Source organism: Rhincodon typus, chromosome 23 (genome assembly GCF_021869965.1).
Source record: "Rhincodon typus isolate 14 chromosome 23, sRhiTyp1.1, whole genome shotgun sequence".
Lineage (NCBI taxonomy): Eukaryota > Metazoa > Chordata > Chondrichthyes > Orectolobiformes > Rhincodontidae > Rhincodon > Rhincodon typus.
The window spans coordinates 21,316,690-21,335,918 of record NC_063354.1 but is presented as its reverse complement, the minus strand read 5'-3'; the positions used below and the strand labels follow the sequence as shown (position 1 = coordinate 21,335,918).

At 40.1% G+C, this 19,229-nt stretch overlaps 1 long non-coding RNA gene across 1 annotated transcript; it reads right to left on the bottom strand.

Moving 5' to 3' along the window:
- Nucleotides 1-12,219: 12,219 nt before the first annotated feature.
- On the bottom strand, nt 12,220-19,223 carry LOC125485878. The gene is made up of 3 exons (XR_007264604.1): nt 17,176-19,223; nt 14,997-15,072; nt 12,220-14,553 (listed from the first exon to the last, which is right to left on the bottom strand). It is a non-coding gene; the product is annotated as an uncharacterized LOC125485878 (long non-coding RNA).
- Between the last annotated feature and the right edge of the window lie 6 nt (nt 19,224-19,229).

Sequence of the window (19,229 nt, the reverse complement as noted above, 5' to 3'; positions counted from 1 at the left end):
CAGCCTTCCTGCTCCTATGATGTTGCTTGGCCTGCTGTGTTCATCCAGCTCTACACCTTGTTATCTCAGATTTTCCAGCATCTGCAGTTCCTACTATCTCTCAACTACTACATTTACTGTTTAGTCATTCTTGCTTTCTGGCACACACAATATCATTTGTGTGGAATGGTTTGAGACACCATTGTAAGGGGGAATAACCTAATCTGTGCCTGATTGGCTAATGATACTACTGCTTGGCACTTTCTTACCTCACTGATTGATGTGTAGGCAACAATAAAAGAAATCATTAAAAAAAAGCTTTGCCTACTACTCTCAACATCTGATTCCACTTAAGGCCCACTGCTGGGGTATGAAACTCAGGATTCCAACAGCTGGAGCTTGAGGATTCACAAGGTTCTGGTCCCTCAACCTGTTTAGGTTCCGAATCCCTGGGGATTGTGAAGATGGAGTTGTCATTAGTTCCCTTTTGGACTGATGCTCCAATAGCCACAATTGCACAGATTTGGGAGCCGGATTCTGCAATATAAACAAGTTTTTAATGACCTTACAATGACTGTGGAAAATATCAATAGTCAGGGTTTTCCTTTGAAAGCTGGTCCCATAATGCCTGGATTCCAGGGCTTTAAAAGCTAAGATATAAGTTGACACTTTGACCAAGTGATTCCTGTCTCCTCCACTATGAATTCTTTGCTCTCTTTCACTCAGGTTCTTTTAAAAAAAATCATTTTTCTCCCAAACTAAAAGAACTACTGTCAGCATTTTTGTTCTGTGTAATTTATACACCCAGATTGGAAACTGGAAACTTTTGACAGTGCACCCTTCTTGGTACTTAGCAATTACTGTCTGATGTCTGTTCATCTGGGAAACTTAAGTAGAATTCACTGCCCTTCATGGCATCATTGTTTCCCTTCATTCAGCTCTACACTCAGCTAGCTTTTCCATTCATGAAGTGGAAAATCAAGTAACAATGACAAGGTAAAAATAATGTTTCAGGTAAACTTAAATTTGAAAGCAAAATGAGACCTTAGATTCTGTCCATTTTATCACGATCATCCCAAGTGCACAAACTTGTTGATTAAGGAATCTTTTCTAACTCCTTTATTATATCGGATTCATCATTACACTGAAAAATGTGAATAATGGAAACTATTTTCCAACAAGATAATTTGTAGTCAATTCAGTGCATTTGGACCAAGTATGTTTTATTTTAATGTACAGATGCACATAAAACAGAAAGCATGAATTCAGAAAGTTAATCAGGTACCTTTTACTATTTCACCGTCAACAATTCACTGTTATCACTTAGTTGTGCAAGCATTTTTGGCAAAGACAGTCTTACTTTTTAACTTACAAGGAATTGCAATATCTTACTTTTTATTCTGTATATTATTGACTTTCTTAAAAACTAGGAAGCCAGTGCAGTTGTTATTGTCTATTTCTATCTTATTCTTCTTGTAATCATGTCCTTGTGCCTTATATCCAGAGTATGTTAAATAGTCTATTCCTTATCCCAATGACTCATGGCTTTCAGTATTTTATTGATCTGGATCTTTTCCAGCCATCACTCTTTTTTTCCAAAGTCACTTGCTCTCTCCTCACCACCCCAACCCCTAGATATTTTCAATAGCTTATATTTTGCCATCAGTCTGATAATTTTCTCTTCATAGTGGTTTATTATATACTTAAAATGCTAAAGTTACATCATATTTCTAACAATATAATAATTTCACATGTACTCACATAAGAGGGTGAGTAAAACCAATTAGACCTATCATACAGATTCTATTCATTGACTAGTATAATTGTGTGCTCAACCTTCTGAACCAATAGTACAAATAATCAATGTTCAGGAAAGGTCTTCTTAAGTCTAAGATAATCACAAAAGTTCCAGGAGTTTTATGGTCAACCGCAATGTGTCACTACCTGAGCTAACTATTTCAGACGAGCCAATGCTCTCTTCTCAAGATTTATCAATTCCCTTTTCTGTTATGTTCAGAATATAACCTGACATCTACAGTCCCTCTTCATCAGCTACACTGGTCCCATCCCCCACCCTCTTCCTCCGTTATATCGATGACTGTATCAGCGCCGCCTCATGCTCCCACGTGGAGCTTGAACAGTTCATCCACTTTACTAACACCTTCCACCCCAACCTTCAGTTCACCTGGACAATCTCTGATACCTCTCTCTCCTTCCTGGACCTCTCTGTTTCCATCTCTGGCAACCACCTGGAAACTGATGTCTATTTCAAGCCTATTGACTCCCACAGCTACCTAGAATACCCACCTTTCTGCAAGAATGCCATCCCCTATTCCCAATTCCTTCGCCTCCGCCGCATCTGCTCCCAAGATGAGGATTCCACTCCCGGACATCCCGGATGTCCTTGTTTTTCAAGGACTGCAATTTCCCTCCACAGTGGTCGAAAACGCCCTCGACCACATCTCTCGCGTTTCCCGCAACTCATCCCTCACACCCCCTCCCCACAATAACAACAAAGACAGAATCCTCCTTGTCCTCACATATCAGCCCCCAACCTCCGCATTCAACGCATCATCCTCCACCACTTCTGTCACCTGCAATCTGACCCCACTACCAAGGACATTTATCCCTCCCCACCCTTATCTGCCTTCCAGAGGGACTGCTCTCTCCGTGACTCCCTCATCCACTCCACACTTCCCACTAGCCCCACCACCCCCGGCACTTTTCCCTGTAACCGCAGGAAGTGCTACACCTGCCCATATACCACCCCCCTCACCCCCATCCCAGGCCCCAAGAAAACCTTCCACATTAAGCAGATGTTCACCTGCACATCTGCTAATGTGGTATATTGTATCCACTGTTCCCGATGTGGCCTCCTCTACATCGGGGAAACCAAGCGGAGGCTTGGAGACCGCTTTGTGGAACACCTACGCTCGGTTTGTGACAAACAACTGCACCTCCCATTTCAACTCCCCCTCCCACTCCTTGGATGACATGTCCATCCTGGGCCTCCTCCAGTGCCACAATGATGCCACCCGAAGGCTGCGGGAACAGCACCTCATATTTTGCTTGGGAACCCTGCAACCCAATGGTCTCAATGTGGACTTCACAAGCTTCAAAATCTCCCCACCCCCGACCTCATCCCAAGACCAGCCCAGCTCGTCCCCGTCTCCTTGACCTGTACGTCTTTTCTCCCACCTATCCGCTCCTCGCACCTCACTGACCAATTCCCCCACCCCCACTTCCTACCTACTAGCGTCATCCCCGCCTCCTTGACCTGTCCGTCTTCCCTCAACTGACCAACCCCCATCCCAACTTCCTACCTACACTCACCTTTACCGGCTCCATCCCTGCCTCCTTGACCTGTCCGTCTTCTCTCCACTTATCTGCTCCTTTATCCACCTTCCATCATTGCCTGCCCCTCTCTCTATTTATTTCAGAATCCCCTTCCCCTCCCCTATTTCTGAAGAAGGGCCCAGACCCGAAATGTCAGCTTTCCTGCTCCTCTGATGCTGCCTGGCCTGCTGTGTTCAGCCAGCTCTACACTTTGTTATCTACCTACCTGCTGTCTCTTCATTGTTATCTCCAACAGGAAGTGTAATGGGCTCCAATAAATAATGTTGGAATTATCTGTTCAACTGCTTCTGCATCTTCTCCCATTTGGCGTGTCTAGCAATGACAAACTTCCATTACCCACACGCTCCCCTTTGTCCAAGCCCTGAACATGGTTCTCTATGGATTCTCTCTTTACCTCCTTTCCAAACTCATTATGACCCAGATATCCCATTTTCCACTTCCTTAAGATAGTTCCAATGGATTACTAAGCATTTAACTTCTCTGGTCCTTATGCTAGCTGACATTTGAAATGACTTTTTTCTCCCTAGGTAGTCATCTTCACCCCCTTAAGAAAACTACTTTTGACCCTACAAAATACATTTCCATTCCCTATCTACTCTTCAATAAACAGCTATGAACTATGAACTCATGGCTCTAGTGTGAAATTTCTAATCCCCTTGTAAAATTCCAAGCACACACATACTGACGGACACAGCAAACAAAAAAAATCAAATTCCTTTATGAATGGAGGGGAAAAAAGCTGGTAGTCCTAGTTAAATAGCATCAGACCATTGCTAGATCCTTTTGCTTGCTAGGATTTTCTGTTCTTCAGTCTCTTTTGTCCAGGTTCTTTTCATTACTTTGCAAGAGGCACAGGGTGATTGCTACATTAACAACCAAGTTTTATAGTTGCTTGTTAAAGGCTTATAGCAATTTCTTGGAGAAAAAAAACTGGCTTTTTTCAGATTTCAAGCATTTTGACTGCAAAGAGAGAGAGAGAGAGATTACCTGCCCTTTCAGCAGTCCAAAGGCTTCTCACTGTATTGTTCACACCTACAAGCTGTTTAGATCTGTGAAGTAAGTACAGGGATGTCATCAGGCTGATGACCCTTGTCATCCATGACTGGTCTCAATTACATAAACCATTCAGATGCTTGCTGCTGGCCAAATCTCATTCTGCATACACCTCTGGAACCAGGTCATCTGCAGTTTCACCCCCTGCTTGAACAAAGAAGTGTAAACACCACTCACAATGGGTTTTAGGCCTCTGCTTTTAAAAACGCTACAATTTCTTCCATAATTCTTTGTTTTAAAACAATTTTTTTTTCCATTTCAGTTTACAACCTAAAATACACAACATAAAATAATAGTCTCTACGTACCTCCACCCTAAACAGATGAAGCACCATTTCAAAGAATGTATTTCATCACAAAGTACGTGATACACAAATGACAAAACACGAGAATTACATCCATTCATCCTTCCTGCCGTCTTGTACAATCTTTCAGCTTTCCTTAAACTTTTAACTTGTACCAGCATTTTGCACTCAGGACAATACATCTGCAATCACATTATCAGCTGCAGAGATGTGAGTAATCTTAACATCAAAGGGTTGAAATAAGACACTCCATCTAAATCATCTTGTATTTCAAACTTTTCAAAGAATACTAATGGATTCAAATGTAGATGAATGTTTCTTTGTTACCATGTCCAAAATAAACTTCAAAGAGTTGAAGAGCCAAGAATAATCCCAAAGCCTCTTTCTCTATGGTAGAGTATTTTCTTGGAGATAATAAGAACTGCTGATGCTGGAATCAAAGATAACACAGTGTGGAACTGGAGGAACACAGCAGGCCAGGCAGCATCTGGCAGAGAAGCAGAAAGTTGATGTTTTGGTTCAGGACCCTTCTTCAGAAATGGGGAGAGAGAAGGGAGATCAGTTTGCGAAACAGTTCACTCCATTCGCGACAAACAACAACACCTTCCGGTCACAAACTATTTCACCTCCCCCTCCCACTCCCTGGGTGATATGTCCATCCAGGGTCTGCTCCAGTGTCACAACAATGCCACCCGCAAACTGGAGGAACAGTACCTCATATTCCGCCTTGGGAGCCTACAGCCCAATGGCCTAAATGTGGATTTTACCAGTTTCAAAATCTCCCCACTCCCAGCCTCATCCCATGTCCAACCCTCCCTCTCATCCCCGCCTCCTTGACCTGACAACATCTGTCCATCTTCTCTCCCACCAATCCGCTTCTCCCACCTCAGTGACCAATCCATACCACTCCCTACCACTCCCTACATGCACTCACCTATTACCATCCTACCTACCTTCCCTTGCCCTACCCCTCCTCTCTCTATTTATTTCTGAGCTCCCTTCCCCCTCTCCATTGCTGAAGAAGGATCCTGACCTGAAATGTCAACTTTCCTGTTCCTCTGATGCTGCTTGGCCTGCTGTGTTCTTCTAGCTCCACACTGTGTTATCCATATTTCCTCGGATACTGGTTTAGTTTCTTAAAGAAGCATCCCACTGGCTTCTCTATTCCTGATTCATCATCTGGTAACAAGACTGCACTTATCCCCAAGTCACTGGTATCAACCACCATTTTGAGGAGTCTGGAAAAATCAGGAGTGACCCATATTGGCTAATTTATTAAGATTGCCTTCAGCTACTCAAATTCTACCCAGCATTTTGCTCACTATACTTTTTTTTAACAAATTTATTAAAGGTACAACTATAGTGATGAAATTATTGCACAAATTTCTAGTAAACCCCACATATTCCTAAAAACCTCGCAATTCCTCATTTAGTTATATGAACAAGGAATTCTGTTAGAACCTTCACTTTTGCTGTCCTTGGCAACACCTGTGCTTGTCCTAGAATATGTTCTAGGTAAGATACTTCTGCTTTCACAAATATAATTTTGGCTATATTTGTTACTAAGCCAGCCAGTTACAATTGCTTAAATAGGTCTTCCACTTGTCTCACATGCTCTTCACACGAATTACTGTATATTACAACATTGTCTAAACAACCTACATTGTTATGAACCTCAGCTATGACTTGCCTCAAAATCTTTGTCATGTCGCTAAGGCATTTATTAACACAAATGGCATCAATTCACTCAGGTGTAACCCATTTAACGTGACAAAAATGAATATCCCCTCAGTCCCTGATATTAATGGAACTGGCCAGTACCCCTTCACTAGATCAATGTTAGTGACATAAGAACTAGGAGCAGGGGAAGGCAATTCAGCTCCTCAGGCTTGCTCCGTCATTTAATATAATCAAGACTGATCTCATTGCACCTCAACTCTACTTTCCTGCCCACTCCCCATAACCGTTGATGCCCGTTTCCAAGTAAAAATCTGTTTATTTCCTCCTTAAGTTTATTCAGTGTTTCGGCATCCACCACTCTCTCTGGGAAAGTGAATTCCACAGATACATGACCATCTGAGTCATAGAGTAATACAGCATGGAAACAGGCCCTTCGGCCCAAACTGGTCCAGGCTGACTATGGTGCCAACACAGCTAGTTCCAATTGCCCACATTTGGTCCATATCCCTCTAAACAATTCCTATCCATGTACTTATCCAAATGTTTCTTAAATGTTGCTATTGTACCTGCCTCAACCACTTTCTCGGGCAGCCCATTCCATATACGCACCACTCTCTGCGTGAAGAAGTTGCCCCTCAGGTCCTTCTTAAATCTTTCCCCTCTCACCTTAAACCTATCCCCTCTAGTTTTCAATTCCCCATCCCTGGGAAAAAGACTATATGTATTCATCCTATCTATGCCCCTCATGATTTTATACACCTCAATAAGGTCACCCCTCATTCTCCTACATTCCAAGGAATAAAGTCTTATCCTGGCCAACCTCTCCCTATAACTCAGGCCTACCAGTCCTGGTAACATCCTCATAAATCTTCTTTGCACTCTTTCCAGTTTAACTATGTCTTTCCTATCACTCGGTGACTAAAACTGTACACAATACTCCAAGTGCACCCTCACCAAAGACTTATACAACTGTAACAGAACATCCCAACTCCTTTACTCAATGCCTCGACTGATAAAGGCCAGCATGCTGAATGCCTTCTTCACCACCCTGTCCATCTGTGACTCCGCTTTCAACGAACTATGTACTTGTACTCCTAGGTCCCTCTTTTCCACAACACTCCTCAGGACCTTACAATTTACTGTATAAGCCCCACCTTGGTTTGACTTTCCAAAGTGAAACACCTCACACTTATCTGTATTGAATTGCATTTGCCAATCCTTAGCCCACATCTCCATCTGATCAAGATCCCTCTGTAATTTTTGATAATCTTCCTCGCTATCAACGATGCCTACTAATTTTGTATCATTCGCAAACTTACTAATCATGCCTTGTACATCCACATCCAGATCATTTATGTAAATAACAAACAACAAAGATCCCAGCACCAACCCCTGTGGCACACCACTGGTCACAGGCCTCCAGTCCGAGAAACAACCTTCAACCATCACCCTCTGTTTCCTACAGTTGAGCCAATTTTGAATCCAATTAGCTAGCTCTCCCTGGATCTCATGCAACCGAACCTTCATGACTAGCCTGCCATGCAGGATCCTGTCAAAGGCCTTACTAAAGTCCATAGAAGTAATTCCTCCTCATGTCTACTTTAAATCTACTATTCTTGTCTTTCTCTGTCTCATCTTTCTTTTTCCTTTTGCATTTCTAATTCCAGCTTAATCATTTCAATTGCTTTCTCTTCCTTCATCTCTCTCATCCCTTTGAATGCCATTTCCAGCTTTTTCAGCTTTTCTTTACACTCAAGTTGCTTCAACCGTAACTGAATTTCACTTAATTCCAATGTTTCATTACACAAATACTTGTTCTGTTGTAGTTACACTAAACCCAAATGCTGTGCTGGTAATTCAATTATATCTGTCTTCCTAGCTTTAGCAGGTAAAGCTATCCCCAATCTACATGCCAATTCAAGTGACCTGGTTTTCAGAAGTTCATTTAACACCATCAGGAACAACTTGACTGGAGATCCTTTGCAATTTCTACTGCTATTTCTTAATTGCATTACAGAACTTTTGTGATTTTCTTATCATTATTACTAATACCAGATCCAAATCCTCATTGTCTCTATTTCAAAATAATCTGGCCATGAGCCCCCAGTCTCTTGTTATGATTCACTTGGAAAAATGCGCTGTTTAAATCCCTTCTACTCCCAATATCACCACAAAAATGATCAAAGCATGTAAAGTTCCCGATTTACCTGTCTGTTGAAATCAAGTGATCAGAAAACACCAACCAGTTTTCTGTACTTAGCAAGAACTACTGTTTATTACAAACAGGTAAATTCCAATTACAGGTAAACAGCTGTGAACTATCAACGTATGGCTCAACTAATTAATACTCTCATCCCTCTGTAAACGCCACCACACACATATAGACAGACATAGCCAACCAAGATTACCAGCGCACAGAGTTCGCTGAGGTGACCCATTCAGTTGCCAGGATTTTCTGTTAGTCAATCTCTTTTGTCCAGGTTCTTTTCACTTTGCAAGAGGCACAAGGTGAATGGTACACTAACTACAAAGTATTTTAGTTACTGGTTAAAGGTTTACAGTAACTGGCAGGAGAAAAAAACAGTTGATTTTCTTCAGGTATTTTTAGCTCAAAGAGACACACCACCTGCCCATCCAGCTGTCTGAAGGCTTCTCACTGTATCATTCATACCCACAAGCTGTTCAGATAACCAAAAGTTGTCACCAGGCTGATGATCATTGGCATCATGACTGGTCACAGTTTCACAAACCCAATCAGCTATTTGGTGCCAGCCAAATCTCATTCTGCATATAGCAGCTTGTCCTGCACCGCCTACAGCTTCCCCACACTGCTTGAATAAAGCAGCAGCGCAAACACCTCACATAATTTACACAATTCGTCAATGCTCAGAAATTTTAAAACAGGCCTTTCCCATTTTAGTCCACAATCAAAAATACAGAAAATTAAGTAATACAGTACCTATTTTTCCCTTACATTATGACATTAAACCCAGGCCCATCTGCCTTCTCAGGTGGATATAATACTCTATGGCATGATTAGGAAGAATGAAAGAGTTGTCTCCAGAGTTCTGTTCAACATTAAGCCCTCAATCAACATCAAAAACAGATCATCTGGTCATTACCAGATCACTGTTTGAGAGTCCTTGCCATGTGCAAATTGTCTGCCATGTTTAATCTGTTACATCAGTGGCTACACTCAAAAATTTAATTGGCTGTAAAACACTTTGGGATGAGTGTTTTGCATGGTCTATGTTCTGCCATTGTAAAAAGCCTTACATAATACAAGCACTTTTATTCACCGATATAAAATAACTGAATTTGTGACATGGATCAATATGGCCGTAATAAAAGTAAAGCATGTACTAGAGACAGAATGGAAAAAACAAAAAGTTATGCTAAATTTGTATTAAACCTCATTCATTATCAGATTTAGAGTTCTGGTCACCATATTATAAAAAAGACAAGGCAGTGGAAAGGTTGTCAAGATGATTTGCAAGGACGATACCAGAACTACAAGGTTATAACCGTCAGTGAAACAGCCTAGGTCTCTTTTCTCCTGAAAGTACAATGATTGGGAATGACCTAATAAAGTTCTTTAAGATTATGAAACAACCAAGCATTTTATACATATATCAGAAGCAAGAGAGTGGCTAGGGAAAGATTAGGCCCACTCAAGAATAAAGGAGGGAGATTATGTATGGAGCCAGAGGAAATAGGTGAGATCCTTAATGAGTACTTTACATCGGTATTCACCAAAGAGAAGAACATGAGGGGTGCTGAGATCCGGGCAAGGTGTGTGAATACTTTCGGAGGGAGGGGGCCAGTCAACATATTGAAGGAGGAAGTGTTGGGTGTCTTAAACTACACTAAGACAGACAAGTCCCCAAAGCCAGAACGGATCTATCCCAGGATACTGTGGGAGGCAAGAGAGGGAATAGCAGGGGCCTCAACAGATAGCTTTGTATCCTCTTTAGCCTCAGGCAAGAGGACCGGAGAATGGCCAATGTTGTTCCTTTGCTTAAGAAGGGAAACAGATATAATACACATAATTATAGGCCGGTGAGCCTGATGTCAGTGGTGGGGAAGCTGTTGGAGAAGATACTGAGACACAAGATTTATTTACACTTGGAAGTGAATGGACTTGTTACTGATAGGCAGCATGGGTTTATGCAAGGAAGGTCATATTTCACCAACTTGATTGAGTGTTTTTCAGGAGGTGACAAGAATGATTAATGAGGGAAGGACAGTGGATGTTGTCTATATGGACTTTAGTAAAGCCTTTAATAATGTACCTCATGGTAGGCTGGTACAGAAGGTGGAGTCTCATGGGATCTGGGGTGACCTGGCTGGATGGGTACAAAACTGGCTTGGTGATAGGAGACAGAGCGTAGCTGTGGAAGGATGCTTTTCAGAGTGGAGATCTGTAACTAGTGGTGTTCTGCAGGGATCAGTGCTGGGACCTTTGATGTTTGTAGTATATATACAAGTGATCTGGACGAAGACGTAGGTGGTCTGATCAGTAAGTTTGAGGATGACACCAAAATTGGCGGAGTTGCTGATAGTGAAGAGGATTGTCAATGGATACGGCGGGATATGGATAGATTGCAGATTTGGGTAGAGAAAAGGCAGATGCAGTTTAATCCAGACAAATGCGAGGTGATGTATTTTGAAAGATAAAATTCAGGTATGACTTATACGGTAAATAGCAGAACCCTTAGGAGTATTGACCTACAGAAGGATCCCTGAAAGTGGCAACACAGGTGGATAAGGTGGTCAAGAAGGCATACAGCACCCTTGCCTTCATCAGCCGGGGCATTGAATATAAAAGCTGGCAAGTTATGTTACAGCTGTACAAAACTTTGGTTAGGCCACATTTGGAATATTGCATGCAGTTCTGGGCACCACAGTAGCATAAGGATGTGGATGCTTTGGAGAGGGTGCAAAGAAGATTTACCAGGATGTTGCCTGGTCTGGAGGGTTTTAGTTATGAGGAGAGGTTGGATAAACTTGATTTTCACTGGAATGACAAGAGGTGTACAAAATTATGAGAGGTATAGATAGGGCGGGTAGTCACAGGTATTTTACCAGGGTGGAAATGTCAACTACAAGAGGGCACAGAATCAAGGTGAGAGGGGAAAGGTTTAGGGGAGAAGTGCAGGGGAAATGTATCACACAGAGTGTGGTGGGTGCCTGGAATGCATTGCCAGATGGTGGAAGATGGTGGAAGCAGGCAGGTTAGCAACGTTTAAGGCGTATCTGGTTAGGCACATGAACGGGAGGCAAACAGAAGGATAGAAACTGCGCATGGACAATAAGTAGTGGGTCTAAATAAGGACTAGGAATCTGTGCAGGCTTGGTGGGCCTGTTCCTGTGCTGTATTGTATTGTATTTTGATAGGGCCTATACAGTGTGTTTTTACTTGTGGGAAAGAATAAAGTTAGCATTTCTCAATAAGATAGTCACCAAGAAATCATGCAGGAAGTCAGAATAAATTACTTATCTGAGAATGTGCAGTCAAGTGCAACAGGGAATAGCTGACATGAAAGCTGTGTTTAAGGGCAAGTTGGTTGAGCACATTAGGCAGCAGCAAACAGAGAGAGTAATGCCGAATGCAGAAAAAAAGGGAGGCAGTTGGGAGTGTAATCACAGACATGCCCTACATTTGTAGTGTATATTTAATGTACTTCATTCTTCTATTCAAATCTCTAATGGCATCTCAACTTCTTATCCCTTTAACTGCCTCCATGTTACCCTGCTCAAGCAGCGGACAAAAGGAGCTCCTTTTCAGGCAGCGATAATTTTTACAAAAATTGAACAAAAAAAATTCAAATGAGTGAAAAGAATAATTATACACAAAATTGAAGCTTTATTAAATATTTCCAAGGAAAATATTAAGTCACCAAAATTATAAATTTGCCATTCAACAGTTGTTATTCTGACAAAATGTTTCCTCAAGTCTTTCACAGAAAATATTATTTAAAAGCTGGTTTCAGAAATGCCTTAAATCAGGAAACCAGTTTTAGGTTTCCTTACGAGATAGTAGGAACTGCAGATGCTGGAGAATCCGAGACAACAAGGTGCAGGGCTGGACGAACACAGCAGGCCAAGCAGCATACGTCAGCTGTTACCAAATGGCTATATTTAAAATAACTCAGATGCAGTTTTATTAAGATCCCTTTTTTTTCCTCAAAGTCCTGGTGCTCAATGTATCCATCTAACCACAAAGGGCAAGGACACTTAATGAATAATTTAGTGGGGAGTGGGGAGTTTTAGTTTCTTGAGGGGGGCGGAATTCAGTGACAAGTGATCAATAGTAATAATGCAAAATGAATGAAAGCAAATCGGTTGCTCAATTTTATTTTCTAATTCACGTTTAGTCAGTTTTGCATGACTGTCATTGGTCAATTTCATCCTCTAAGAATTAGAGAGCATGTTGCTTGTATCCAGATCATTATGCATTTCTATACTCCTGGTTATTATTTTAACAGTAAAGAACAAACCACTGCAGGCCATTGAGAGTTACAGCTAGTGATCAGAGTACCTGTATTAGTACCAATGCAATGAAACTACATGATTGCTTTATCTTTCCCCAACACTAATACTGTGCTTTAAGCTTAAGAGGCAACTGGATAAAATGAGCTAATCAGCGTGCATTAAATTTCAGTTAAGCAGATGTTAGTTCCAGCACAGGGAAATATTGTCTCACTTTTATGCTATGACCAACAAAGTTATTCACTTGTGAATCAGCTATAATTTAATTAGAGTAAAAATCAGAATATAGCAAGGAGACATTCTTAAAACGCAAACTGATATGTTAATTTCCTTCAGCAATACAAATTGTTACCACTGGAATTCACTCAGCTGTCATCTATCAAATACATTTAAGTTTACTTTATTTGAAATGATTGCATATGCTTTACAGATTACTCTAATTACTGTAATAGCAAATGAATTCAGAATAATTTAATGCTGCATACTTAGTTTTAAAAGACATTTGCATTTCTTTGATGCATATTGAAGCAACCACAAATTTCAAGGGAATGAATTTGGTCCTTTAAGTTCACTGATAAAATTTAGCAGACTGTTGAGAAACAATCTGTTCATTATCGTGGCCAAGGCAATTCAAAAAGCCATCTCTGTATCACACTTCCCACATGCAAAGGCAAAGAAAAAAAACTACAGGATTCAAACATTCACACTTCCATTAAATAATTTTGATAAGGTTCCTAAGTAACTTTTTCTTGGGTCAGTAAATTTCGTGTACACAATCTCACGTACTCAGTACAGTAGAGATTAACACAATTTCTAAAAGCAGTGCAGGTGTCACACAGTGTAAGAACTTACAACTCTGTAGAATTGAAGCTCCAAGTCCAAAAATAAGAGATTATTAGAATTGACTACATTTTTAAAAAATGCTTGTGGGTCTATTTTGTTTTACAATTTTTTTGTGGAGAACATTGTTTATAAAATATATGTTTTAAAATTCTTCTTTTCTTGCTGCAAAACATTAAAGATAATCAGGTGAAATCTATTAGGCACTAGGACCTGGGAGAAATTTAGAACTTTTACCAGATTAGTGCCACTTGCATCTGTAATTACCATTTCCCTTTTATCATTCTTGTATGCTCCTTACCAAATACTGATTGAATGGTGTACCTTCTGTATTCATAGAGACAGGACATTTAATATTGTCATGGAAAGCATATTTTTGTTTGTGATTCTACTGTCACGGATAAATGTCGCTGTTGACTACAATATAAATCATAAATTAAAATCAGGATGGGCAAGCAAGGTGCCAAAATAAGCCAATTTGGACATGAAAATACTGGGCTGTAATCAGAACAAGCAAAATGTTGCCAATTGATTGGAATACTTCTAAGTGGAATTCAAAAAATAAGTAACACTTAATCAAAGAAACATCACCTTGAGCCCTGTGCATAAATACCCATATTTGAATGTGTCTGTATGTGTGTTTGTGTATGCATGTACAAATGTGTGTGCATGTATAAGTGTGTGTACATGCACGTGTGACACCACAGATACCCAATCAATTTGTTGAGAGTGATTTCTTCATGGATCCAAATGTTCGTGAATTTTGTCTCCATTTTCCAGTATTCCTTCTTCCAATAATTTCCATTTCAATCTCTTTTCATGTTTAGTTTTGAAAAGTAATCCATGACCTATCAACAAACAAATAAACAAACAACTTTAGTCATAATATAATCAATTTAGAGCAACAGTTAAGTCAAACCTATAGATGTGATAGAGGGAGTACTGTATTTTTACAGTGTTTTGTAATCTTTCAAATTATTACTATGTAAATAGCTTTATTTTATTTCTTTGGCATAATAAAGTTCTGTTTTATTGTCAAAACTAGGTCTGTAGCATTGTGTGCTTATGTTTCAGTGAAAGGCCACATTGTTTTAAAAAAAACATGATTTAGTCTGAGATCATAACACTGATCTTCAGTCAACATCCAGGAATGTTCTGCTACTCCACGTGAAACGTTAAGCTACCCTTTTTACAGATGCTGCCTGAACTGCTGAGTATTTTCAGCATTTCATTTTTATATTTCATATAAGAGGGTTCACAATTTTATACCTAGACAATAACTGCTACTAACCTGTGCAATCAGCCAGCTCTTTGAAAGCTTTCTTCTTGCAGCACCCACGGCATAAGTTGAAGATGCATTTAGTCCCCTGAAGAATGTCAGATAAAAAGTGTATAAGTACCAAGACCCAGAAATCATACATAAAAAATATACAATGAATTTTCTGTATTCATTGCAGCATTGTTTTCATCTAATTAGGAATCGTTAACATTTAACAAGAAAACTGGTTTTGACAAATAGAATACAGCAGAAGAACTTTTTTAAGCAAACTTCCATATATATTAAAAAACACTAAAATTAGCTTAAGAATATGGTTTATAATTATATTTCTTAGTATCACAGGGATTTGTTTTCTACTTATTCTATTTGATATCTCAAAGAGTTATTTTAGCAGTCGAGACCATCCGTGAGAATGTCTTAATCGTGTGGAGAATTCCCCTCAGCTCCAGCTATTTTCAGAGGTAGAAATGTCATATACTATCTCTTGCATGTGGATGCCACAATCCCTTGATCTGGTTACTTTTTCCAATATCTCCCAGCTAATCTAGTCCTTTATTTACTTTATCACAAAACTCTGTGGAGGACCACTGCAGATTCCCCCCATATTTTCAAACTAGGCCATCTTCCAGCTCTATTCCTTCACATAAATCAAAACTTAGATTAAGCCTCAGCCACATGCAACACCAATCTCAATAATGATGTAGCATGCTCTAGAATGTCTGCACATTGACCTTTAAGTTAATTATCTTTTGTGTATAATTTCTTATTTAATCTAATGGAGTAAATAGGTTTTACAACCTTTCAGGTCACCAAAAGGCCATTTAGGACTGAGAGAAGGAGAATTTTTTTCATCCAGTGAGTGGTGAGCCTGTGGAATTCTCTGCCAGAGAAAGCAGTTGAGGCCAAAACATTGAGTATTTTTAAGGAATTAGAAATGGTTCATAGGGTGAAAGCAATCAAACAGTATTGGGAGAAAGCGGGAAAAGGATACTGAGTTAGATGATCAGCCACGATCTTGCTGTGGCTCAAACACAAATGACCTAACCCTGCTCCTATTTCCTATGTTTCTTTGTTCACAAAATGGTTTTAAATTAATTTAGCAACCCCCTCATAAAACAAATCACCTCTTGAATACCCTCCTTGTAAAGATTGCAGACATCATTTCTCCAGATATTTAGCTGAATATCCCACCTGCTATTTTACAGCCCCATTTCTTTTGACTTTATGAAACAAACATGGGTCACCTTTTCGCTGCCATTTCTTGAGGGATTTTTAACTTCCCAAATATATAAATACTCGCTAAAATATTAATATGAACCATGAACTAAATATTTGCAACACTATCTAGGTAAGAAATTAATTCTATGAACTATTGATTTACTGCTAATTGATCATTTTGTGTACAAATTTATTAAATTCAAAGCTATGAAAACAGAAGCTAATTTAATAGCACCGTGATTCACTCTTTAGCTCGATAACTTAACAGCACCGTAAATATTACAAAACTAAATGTTTTCCTATGATAGCTTTATCACAGAATCAGAGAATCCTTACAGCACAAAACAAGGCCATTTGGTTCATCGTGTCTGTACAGATTCTCCAAACTGGTACAATGACTTGAAGTCTATTTCCCTACACTCTTGTATATTATTTCTATTTAAATACTCATCCAATGTCCCCTTCAATGTCTCATTTGAACCTGCCTGCACTACACTTCCAAGTTTTAAAGTCTTACCCCGAACCTGCCAATTTTGGAATTTAAGTGGGATGCATAGCATGAGGGCCTTCATAATAAAACTTAATTTTCAAAATTTATAATCTGAGCTGTGACAATTAAATGCAACTTCCACATGTCAGCAGAAGCGATATGCAGTTTAAGGGATGACAGGAAAGAATCCCATAAATGTCTGCCCAAGGGATTTGACTCGGAGATTATGTCTAGATCATTGCCTTTAAAAGGCTTTCAATTTTGGAATATTCAGCATTATGACTACTCTGGTATTAAACTGATCAAAGTGAGTAGCAGTGTGGACTTAAAAAGTTGAGGGCAATTTAAATTCCTAGTCGACTTACCCTTCAAATGTATTCAGAGACACGTTCAAAACTGTAAAGCTAGAATGGTGCAAACTACAATAAAAAGTAAAGGATGATCATCTTCAAAGCACATAATAAATGCAGTGTTTACAGTAACCTTTGGGGTTCCTGATGATCCATATACTCTGTAGGCACTGCATGCTTTCCATACTGCTTCAGGAGGAACTGTGAAGAATTGATTTATGAAATTTCTTCTGCTGTCTTTGTGGTGATTATAATATGCGTATAGAAGTTGATTTTTGTTTAGTACAAAATGTGTTTTCCACATATTCACAATGGTGAAATATCAGCGTGGGAATGGTGCATTTTTCCACTTTTCAGCAGCAATGTGATCACACAGGACAATGCATTACAGGGGAAAACAAAAAGTATGTTGTAGTCAAGATGTTCTGTTTTTGTTACCAGCTCACTTAGTGCATTATTTAAACATACAGCATTACAACACTATTTTTTTTGCTCTGATTTCCCTTGCTCACTTTGAGGATATGCTCTATCATATTGTACAGAACTACCACCCATGCTAAATGGGACAGACTTCATTCGAATCTGGCAATTTATGACTGACCATCCACGAGGCACTGTAGGCCATCAGCAGCAGTACAAGCCTCATGGCCCAGCATATTCCCCATTCTATCATTACCATCAGTCCAAAGGATTAACACTACTTCAATAAAAAATGCAGGAGGGCATGTCAAAAGTAGCACCAAGCGTAACTAGAAATGAGGTGTCCACCTGGTAAGCCTACAATACACCTCTGCCTGCATGCCAAACAGCATAAGCACAAATGAGATGCAGTAAAACAATTATATAAACAAATGATCAGATCCAAGTTCTGCGAGCCTGCTGCATTCATGAATGGGGTGGACAATTAAATCACTAAAGGAAGTTTCACAAATACCTTCATCCTCAATGATGGGGAGCCTAGCACATTACGGCAAAAGGTAAGGCATTTGTAACAATCTTTAGCCAGAAGTGGTGGATGGATGATTCATTTCTGCCTCCTCTAGAAATTCACAGCCTCTCAGATGCCTGCCTTTAGCCAATTCAATTCACTCCACATGACATCAAGAAATGGCTGAAGGCACTGGCTACTGCAAAAGCTGTAGGACCCTAACAGTATTCCATCAATAGTACCAAACATTTGTGCTTCAGGATTTGCTGTGGCTTTAGCTAAGCTGTTCTAATACAGTGTGCAACACAGGAATCTACCTGACAATCTATAAACAATCGCAGGACAAATCCAACCCAGCCAAATACTACATCAGTTAACTCTTCATCGTTAGTAAAAATGGAGGGAACATCAACAGTGCTATCATGCAGCACTTTTTTTTAGCAATAACATGTTCACTGATGCTCAGTTCTGGGTTCTGCTAAGGCCACTCAGCTCCTCATCTTGTTACAGCTTGGCTCAAACATGGATAAAAAAATTGAACTCCAGAACGGAGGTGAGTGCAGCTGCCCTTGACATCAAACATGCATTTGACCCAGTATGATATCAAGGAGCCCTCGCAAAACTAGAGGCAATGGGAATTGGGGGAATACTCGCAACTGTGTGGAGACATTTCAAGCATAAAAGAGGATGAATGTGGCTGTTGGAGGTCTGTCGTCTCAGATCGAGTACGTCACAACAGATGCTCCTCAAGGTAGTGTCCTAGGTCCAACTATCTTCAGCTGCTTCATCAATGACCTTTCATTCATCATCCCCTGAAGTGCAGATATTCAATGATGATATGTAATGGTCAATACTATTGTGACTCTGAGTATACCAAAGCTGTTCATATCCAAATGCAGCAAGATCGGGACAATATACAGGCATGGGCTAACAAGGGGCAAGGAACATTTGTGCCACACAAGTGACAGGCAAATCTAACCATTGACCATCGTCATTCAATGGTATTACTTCCACAGCAATCTCGAGTCCAAGGATTTGTCCATCTCCCTGAAACACCTGCCAAATGTGAGATGCCACTCTAGGATTGGACTCAGCAGCCAGGCAAGGACCCATGGAACCCATGTAAATAAAAAGCAACAAATGGGGTACACAACTGAATTTGGGCTGAGATAAGAGAGCTTCAACTACAGGTGGAAAGGCAAATTGTGAGGGGATTCAAACAGTTTACAGAGAGATATTGATAGGTTAGGTGAGTGGGC